Below are 9,129 nucleotides of genomic sequence, written 5' to 3' on the forward strand. Positions count from 1 at the left end.
TCTGTGTCTCTCATTGGACTCCAAGAAAAGGATTTTACAGTAGGTACAAAAATCCCTAATTAGTTTGAGCATTTTTTGTTTCTGTACAGGCTTGAGTACGTGTCCAGGTTTTCTTACAGTGTTTAAATGTAGGTATTTGTCAGGCTACACACACACTTATAGGATCTTTAATGTAGGACTAAACTTGCCTCCCCTCCAGCAGTGCAATGAGCTCCCTTACTGGTGCTGTTTAATTTTTTATTTTTTTTTAACTAAATGTTTTCAATTTAAAATATATTGGGTGTTGTGAGATATTTTTGTCAAATAGAAAAGGTGAAGAGGAGGACTCTCAGCATAATGATTTGATTTTACTTTTTTTTTTTTTTTTTTTTTTTTCAGCACACTTTTGAGGTCGGTAACACACAGGAAAGATCACATGAAAATGCCAGGTGGTTTCCTACCCACGTTTATTCCTTTAGGTGATTGTAAAGACAGAGCTGCTGCTCTGTGTGTCCATTTACAAATAGATATGGCTCTTGCTCTCTCCTCATTGGCTCACTGGCTGTGATCGACAGTAGCGGGAGCCAATGGCTTCCGCTGCTGTCTCAGCCAGTGAGGAGGGAGAGACCCAGGACAGCCGAGGCTCTCATGCACATTGCTGGATTGAGATGGGGCTTAGCTAAGTATTGGGTTGGTTGGAGGGAAGCTGCACACACAAGGTTTTTTTTTTTACCTTCATTTATTTTAGGTACTCAATTTACGCATCACTTTACATACAGTATATTGTACGTTCACATCAGTCCCTAACTCTCAAGGAGCATGGATCTAAGGTCCTTAACTTACATTCATACATATACAGGGATGTACCAATCCTATCGCCTGACAACCCGGGACATGTAGTTCCGGGCGCCGGGCAGGTTGTTTTTCCTTACAGTTAGCCATGCTGCAGGCAAGCAGCAGGGCTTGCTTAAGAATGTGATTGGTAAACTCTGGGGCGGACAGGCTGCAGCTGTGCACGCTCAGTGTCTGTGACACTCATTCAGACAGCACACTTTCCGCCGCCCCGCCTCCCCTAATAGATGAGAAAGGAGAGAGATAACGGTTTCTCCACCTCTTCCCACCCCTCTCCTCCATGACTGCCCCGTGGTGTGGGCGGGAAATTTGATGATCCATCCGGCTGTATGATTGCCTATGTCTGAGCTTGCAGAGAGCAGCCTGGGGATGAGCGATCTCTGATCTATCAAGGAGCTTCTCCACCTTCTTCACTTCTCTCCTTATCTACCTCCCTGTTCTTCCAGGAGCTTCACACTTAACTATTTCATGTCCAGTTAGCTGAACTTTGAGGAAAGGGGACTTGCCACTGAGCTCTGACAAAGGGGGGCACTCCGCATAGCTCTGACTAAAGGAGGCATTCCACCACATTCTGATGTAAGGGGGCACACCAGCAGGGTTTGATGTAAGCAGGGACTCGACTGGACAATGATGTAAGGAGGGACTCTGATGTATAGGGGTAAAGATCGGGACTTTGATGTGAACATGTTGCTCATCCTCACTGCTGCACTCTATATGTTTTTTTTTTTTTTTTTTTTTTTACTCCTGGCCCCTGCAATCTATACATTATGCTGTACGTAGACCTGACTAAGATGTTGATTGTCTCAACAGTTGCTTGTTTTAATCAAATTCTTCTTTTAAGGTAGGCTCATTAAGGCCGTCCATACATTAGTCATATTTTTCATTCAATCAGTGAGTTGAATGAAAAAAAAAAAAATGATCCAAGCCTGGCAAACACTGGAGCTTGATTTGGCTACTCAGCATGTGCTTGTACTGAGCACCCAAGTGCTTTTGTGTGCAAGGTTTGTTTTTTTTTTTGTTTTTTTTTCCCCTCTTTGGGTCCGGTGCCTCATTTACATACTCAGTAGATGTGCTTCTGCTGACCATTACGAGAAACTGTTACTCCCCTTTCCTGACGAGCACCCAAACGGTGTTCATTACACTGCAAGGTCTCTCCTCTCCCTGCTGGTACCCAGGTGTGCTGCAGACAGGCTGGGAGGTGAGTAGGATATAAACAGCGCAATGTTAAAAATTTAGGTCACTGTAAAGCTGCTTTGTTTTTAGAAGCCCAAAATATTCCTTATATCACCGCCTAATAAAATACATCAACCCTTCATATTTTCCATCCTTTCAAAGTCATTTCATGGTTTAAAGGGACATGCATCCATTGAAAATCCCTAGTGATAATAGTTTAACAAAGACCTTATTTAAATATGGTTTTGGTTAAAATTATTATAAATTTTTTTTTATTTACCGGGACAAGTAGATTGTCATGAGGGACAAGTAGTTTGGGACCCCGATTTAGTCCCTGGACAAGTAGTTTTTAGAAAAATGTCCACATCTCTGCATATATTAAGGCCAATTTAGACAGGAGTCAACTAACCTACCAGCATGTCTTTCATGCACAGAATCCATGAAAGTAAAAAACCTTGAGCCTTTACAACCACTTAAATTCAATCACATAAAGCTTTCTTTTCCTGGCCCATACCAAAAGCAGCACAACATTTTCAGCCTTCTGGCCAACCTTTGATTTCTAAGTCTGTTTGTGGCCAGATTATTTTTTTTCTGGCTTTTCAGGAACATTTTATCACTATTATGCACCAACTGAACAGAGCACAATAAAACATATTATTAAGCCAGGCTAGTACTCGCTTTGACCCATGAAGCATAGACTGGGTGAGAAAATGGGAGGTGACTCTTATTTACATGGTCCATTCGGCAGCATTATGGAAACAAACCTGCCTGTTCTAGCAGCAGCTGAATTAGTTTAGATGATACAGAAAGTTGGAGCGGTTACTGTTTGTACAGCTCTGCAAATCTGTGTGCTAAAGCCTGATGCTATCTTTTCAACAAGCCATTAGAACAGTTGAACATACCCGGTTTTATGGGTGATGATTTTTGTATTAAGGGACCAACCAGGAATATTGATGTATATTATCTAGCTAGATTCAAGATCATCTTCTGCTGTTGCATTCAACAAGGGTATAAATATACGGATTGCAGCTAACGCTGGGAAGTAAAGAGGTTAGTGTGTTGTTCGGTAATATTTTCTGTTTCTTGCTTTTTTAATGAAAACATTTTACCAGGAGTACCAAAGATGTGTTTAAAAAATCTAATGAAATAATAAACATTTGTAAATTTTGATAAAGCTGCTTTTTAAAGTAATTTGATAGAACTGACATTTCATAGCTATCAGCTAGACTAAGTACTGTCCTGGAAAATAGCAGCTGGAATCGGGAAGTAGTTGTAGAGATTTGGGGAAAAATAAGATGTAGCATAATGACATACTGAAACACAGACCAAGGTTGATCATGGAGGACCGCTGGATATCTTGATCCCCTTCTGTCCTTCAAAGCAGCCGATCAAACACAGGTTGGTTAGATCAGCTGCTTTCCTGGCCAGCAAAACATACAACCCCTGGCAAAAAGTATGGAATCGCCACTCTTGGAAAATGTTGATTTAGTTGTGTAGAAAAAAACTAATCACAGACATGCTTCAAAACTATTTTCATTTAACATTCCAACCTTCTGGCTTTAAGAAACACTTAAAAAAGAAAACTGTAGCTAATTTAAACTGTTTGTGCAGATCAAGCAGGGGAAAAATATGGAATCACTCAATTACGAGGAAAATATTATGGCATCATGAAAAAAAAAACACTTCAGTTCACCACTAATACTTTGTTGCACAACCTCTGGCTTTTATAACAGCTTGAATTCTCTGAGGCTTGGATTTAACTAAACAGTATTCTTCATCAGTCCTGCTCCAACTTTTTCTCATTGCAGTTGCCAGATCAGTTTTGCAGGTTGGAGCCTTGTCATGGACCATTTTCTTTCATTTCCAGCATAGATTTTCATTTGGATTGAGATACAGACTATTTGCAGGCCGTGCCATTAATATTTGATGTCTTTCTTGAAGGAAAGTTTTTATGGTTTTTTCCCTATGGCAATTTGCATTATCATCCTGAAAAATGATGTCATCACCACCTAACATCCTTTCAATTGATGGAATAAGAAAAGTGTCCAAAATCTCAATATGAACGTATGCATTTATTGAAGATTTAATGACTGTCATCTCCCCTGTACCTTTAACTGACATGCAACCCCATATCATCAATGATTGTGGAAATTCTCATGTTTTCTTGAGGCAGACGTCTTTATACATTTCATTGGAACGGCAACAACAAAATTTACAGCATCATCACCCTGCCCAATGCAGATTCGTGATTCCTCACTGAATATCACTGTCATCCACAGTCCATGATTGCTTTTCTTCAGCCCACTGTAACCTTGTTTTTTTCTGTTTAGGTGTTAATGATGGTTTTCAATTGGCTTTTCTGTATGTAAATCCCATTTCGTTTAGGCGATGTCTTACAGTTTGGTCACAGACATTGACTCCAGTTTCTGCCCATTTGTTCTTCTTTTGTTTTGTTGTGCATTTTGTGTTTTCAAGGCATATTGCTTTGTTTTCTATCTTGACGCTTTGATGGCTTCCTTGGTCTACCAGTATGCTTCCCTTATACAACCTTCCCATTTGATTTGGTCCAGATTTTAAACACAGCTGACTGGGAACAACTAACATCTTTTGCAACATTCTGTGATGATTTACCTTCTTGAAGAAGTTTTATAATCCTCTCCTTTTGTTTCAACTGACATTTCTGGTGTTGGAGCCATGATTCATGTCAATCAGCTTGGTGAGACAGTTAACCAAGGTGTGCAAGCACTCTTTTTTAACTGCAGACTGATTAGCAGATGTAATCTGATGCAGATGTTTGTTCAGAATTGAGTGATTCCATATTTTTTTCCTCTGCTTGATTTGCAGAAACATTTGCAATTGGCTAAAGTTTTCTTTTTTTTTTTTTTTACTTTTTTAAGTGTTTCTGAAAGCCAGAAGGTTCAAATGTTAAATGAAAATAATTTTGAGGCATGTCTGTGACTGTTTTTTTTTTTTTTCTACACAATTAAACAGTTGAATGAACATTTTTCAAGAGTGGTGATTCCTTACTTTTTGCCAGGGGTTGTAGAAACAAATCCAAAAGTGATAGGATAGAAATAATTATGAGACAACAAAACACATTTTAATTGTGTTTCAAGATTTACTAAAAAAAAGTTTGGTATTTAATGTACTGCAGCAAAACAATTCCCAAAACTCAGTATTCAGAAAACGGCAGTGAAAGTTCTAAGACAGAGTTTCTCCAGGGCAGGGGCGGACTGACCATTTGAACACTCGGGCAACTGCCCGAGGGCCGTGGTCAGTAGGGGGCCCCATGAGATGCCCCTGGTACCTTTAATTGGCTTTTTCATAGGCATTTTTGGGTGTGGGCGAGGCCACAGGGGCCCCATGATCTCCTATTGCCCGGGGGCCCCATGAATTGTCAGTCCGCCCCTGCTCCAGGGTTTCGTCAAAGGTTGCAAGGGGTTCATTGGGTAATGAGAAGTTTCTGCCTCCCAGATTACAAAACTACTGACAGCAATGATCTTTTAGCTATCTGTAAAGAGAGTATTCTTCCCACTGACCACAAATGTAAGGAGCATTCTTCCCAGTGTCCATTATGCTACTGTACCATGTGCTCTAGATATATTTATTACTAGCAGGCGTTCCCTGAGACCAGAAAGTGATTTCATGGGTTTCTCCATTTTAAAAAGGTTGACTAAGACTGTTGTAAGGTATTATCTTAGAGCACTTGAGAACTATTTCTGTGTATTAAACATGATGGCTACCTGTGGTCATACACATCACTTTGTAGAAGACCTGGCCATATCTAAAGTGATTTCTACCTGATGTGATTGTCTTGACTTTTTGTGATATTGTATTCAGCGCACATGCTCTGACAGGAGAGGAAAAAAACTGGTTGCAGGAAATTCAGGTTAGTGAAACAGTTGGGACCCATTTATATCTATGCATTGTGTCGAATGCAATGCACAGCAACACGCATTGCATGTGTTGCTGTGATATGGTGCCATTCATTTAGAATATCACTCCCAATTCACTAAGGCAGCACACTTGTTGCAGCACATATCAGTGCAGAGTAATGCACCATATTGTTGGAATGATTTGGTGCACTGCCAGTCCATTGATTTCAATAAGTTGTCTTAAAGCAACACATACTAAGGCATGACAAAATGCATGGTAACACGCCATACAAATATGAATGGGCTGTGAAACATTTTACTACAGCATTAGCCCTACTTTGACAAAGTGAAACTTGCAAGGTCAAATGATCCTGAGAACTGTAATGTTCATGGTTAGCAGAGTCAGCCATGCCAGTAATGTCTTCAGGGACCTACACAAAAAGGTCTCCCCATTCCTCCTGGTTTATTACCCCATCTTTAAAAAAATTGAATTGTCAAAGCTATCGGGAGGTCTTGGCACTGGAAGGGTGGTATAACCATTGCATAAGTTATTGGGGCCAGTGTAAAAAATGTACCTAATATTACATGGGTAACTAGCTGGAAGAAAGCCCTTACAGGCAGCTTAAAAAAATTATTGGTGTCACACAGCTAGCTCTGCCAAGTGGTATTGACCCTGGAAGTATGGAGACACCACAGAATGGGAGGTCAATTAGCCACAGTCTAAGGAACCCTAATATTCTACTGAAGAATGGTTGCGAATGGCTGTTCTAAACCATTCCATAAGAGTAACGCATCCTATAACACTGACAGGCCTATGATAGTAACACTATTAAAGAAAACAAGTCATTATATAATGTACAGAGCACCTGTTACCTTCTGTACATGGTCCCTTCTGAACATGGGTAGGCACTATCAAATTTTTGTTCGTGTTTGAAATTATGGTTGACACTGTTGAGGGCCTGTTTGCACAGGCCTGCACAGTACAGCCCTTGCACATGTGGCCATCTAGGAGCAGTGTGTCCCTCCATGTATTTTAGTGTTTGTGGAGAAGATAGGTGCAGCATCCAACCTTAGTGCAGGCAGCCTCTCAAAGGCAAAAACTGGGTGGGGTGAAATGCTGTACGGAGCCGTACCCAAAATTAAGTAAATGGAAGTGAGGGAATCAACTGATCTGCTTCTAAAAGTTAACCCAATGTAAAGTTGATTTGAGGCACATTAAAGTGAACAATAAAAAATTTAAATTTACCACAAAATATATATATAGGCTGGGTAGTCTAGTAGTGAGCTCAAAGAACGCACCTTATAGCGGTGTGGGTGCTAACCAAATAAATTTAAGTAACAAAAAGGAGTTGTAGTTGCAGAATGCAAACTACCAAAGTAGGTAATAATCACCCAGGCAATGTTGCTCATATGTAAAATCACATATTTTTATTAATCCCATATTGGAAAAAAAAGGTGATATCCGTGGATGGTGACGCATACAATCACTGAACACATATTAAAAACAATGATAGATGAGCAATCCGGATTGCAACATGTATAAATTTCAGTGGTATTCACTTTAGACTGGTATTAAATAATATGCAGCGCTGAAACGTTTCATGTAAAACTATAATTAAACATATAAATCATGACCATGGACAAATAACATATCTATGCATATTGACTGATTGAAAAATTCTGAAGAAGTCTGCACTGATTGGCGGATGAAAAGTGTCAATATAACGTACTGACGTCATCACACCCGGAAGCAACGTCCCACGTGGTTGATATCACGGACTGGTGAGAACAGTTTCAGATGCTGCGCCACTCGACATGCTTCCCGATCTGGCGGGAACATTGCATAATATGCAATCCACTATACGAGGTCTGACCACTATCCTGATGGGGACTGTGCTGGCAATTCATCATTTATTTATTACCTGGCAATAGAGTTACAGCGTATTGAGAGTCCTACTACCTGGAATCATTCCTGCCTTCGGTTAACTTGACGGTGGTGAGTGTGGTGTACTATTAACCAAACCATCACCATATGCTGATACGCACCTCACCTGAAGTCTTTCTACTATCTCTCAGCTGTACTTCACACTCTTTATTCGGTCTGTCTGGAGCAATATCCATACATTGGGATAACATACTGTATATGTCTCAATGATACTTCATGATTTATACCACACAGTTTTCAAGTTTTTGAAAAAACATGGGACATTATGAATTTATTTCAACACTGTATATATCCATGATTATATTCCACCGTATTTTCTCAACCTGCATCTTATTTTTGATGTTCCCATGCATCGGAAGCAACTTACATACCATGACAAGTGCTTAGTCACACCTATTACATATTTTCAGTCAGTCAATATGCATAGATACAGTATCATGTTATTTGTCCATGGTCATGATTTATATGTTTAATTATAAACGTTTCAGCGCTGCATATAATCTCATACCAGTCTAAAGTGAATACCACTGAAATTTATACATGTTGCAATCCGGATTGCTTACCTTTCATTGTTTTTAATATGTGTTCAGTGATTGCATGTGTCACCATCCACGGATATCACCTTTTCTTCCCAATATGGGATTAATAAAAATATGTGATTTTACATATGAGCTACATTTCCTGGGTGATTATTACCTACTTTGGTAGTTTGCATTCTGCAACTACAACTCCTTTTTGTTACATTAGTTAAAGTGAATCTGTCATGTACCTCATTAGGGAGCCTGACGCGTAGAGGAAGACCTTTCGTACAGCTCCAGCTCAGGGGCCACTGAAGGTGGAACAGCAACCACGAGAGTATGGCGGTGTATGAGTGCCTGATCAGTCCAGTAGTCTGCAGAGGAATACCTGATGACTTGCTGAATGGATACCAGGAGTGAAGTAGCGGGCTGTAGGCAGACGTCACTGTGAAGCAGGCTGGCTGACAGCAGGCTGGTAGCAGGCAGGCTGACAGCAGGCAGATGACACAGCGGAGCAGGCTGGTAGCAGGCAGGCTGACAGCAGGCTGATTACACAGTGGAGCCGGCTGGTAGCAGGTGAAGCTGGATCCAGGGTCGGATGGGCTGGGTCGGTAACAGGCAGGCAGGTAAGCATAAATGGCAGGCAGAAGGGTCAGGTCACAGGCCAATGTCAGCAGCAGAGATGCAGATCAGGCAGATACCGTAGGCAGAGACAGCTTCCGAGAAACAAGCCGAGGTCAGTGCAAGTAGCGTTCAACCGAGGTCAGGATAAGCTGGGTCAATCAGG

Source organism: Staurois parvus, unplaced genomic scaffold (genome assembly GCF_062004578.1).
Source record: "Staurois parvus isolate SC_StPar_1 unplaced genomic scaffold, SC_StPar_1.0 ptg000139l, whole genome shotgun sequence".
Classification (NCBI taxonomy): Eukaryota; Metazoa; Chordata; class Amphibia; order Anura; family Ranidae; genus Staurois; species Staurois parvus.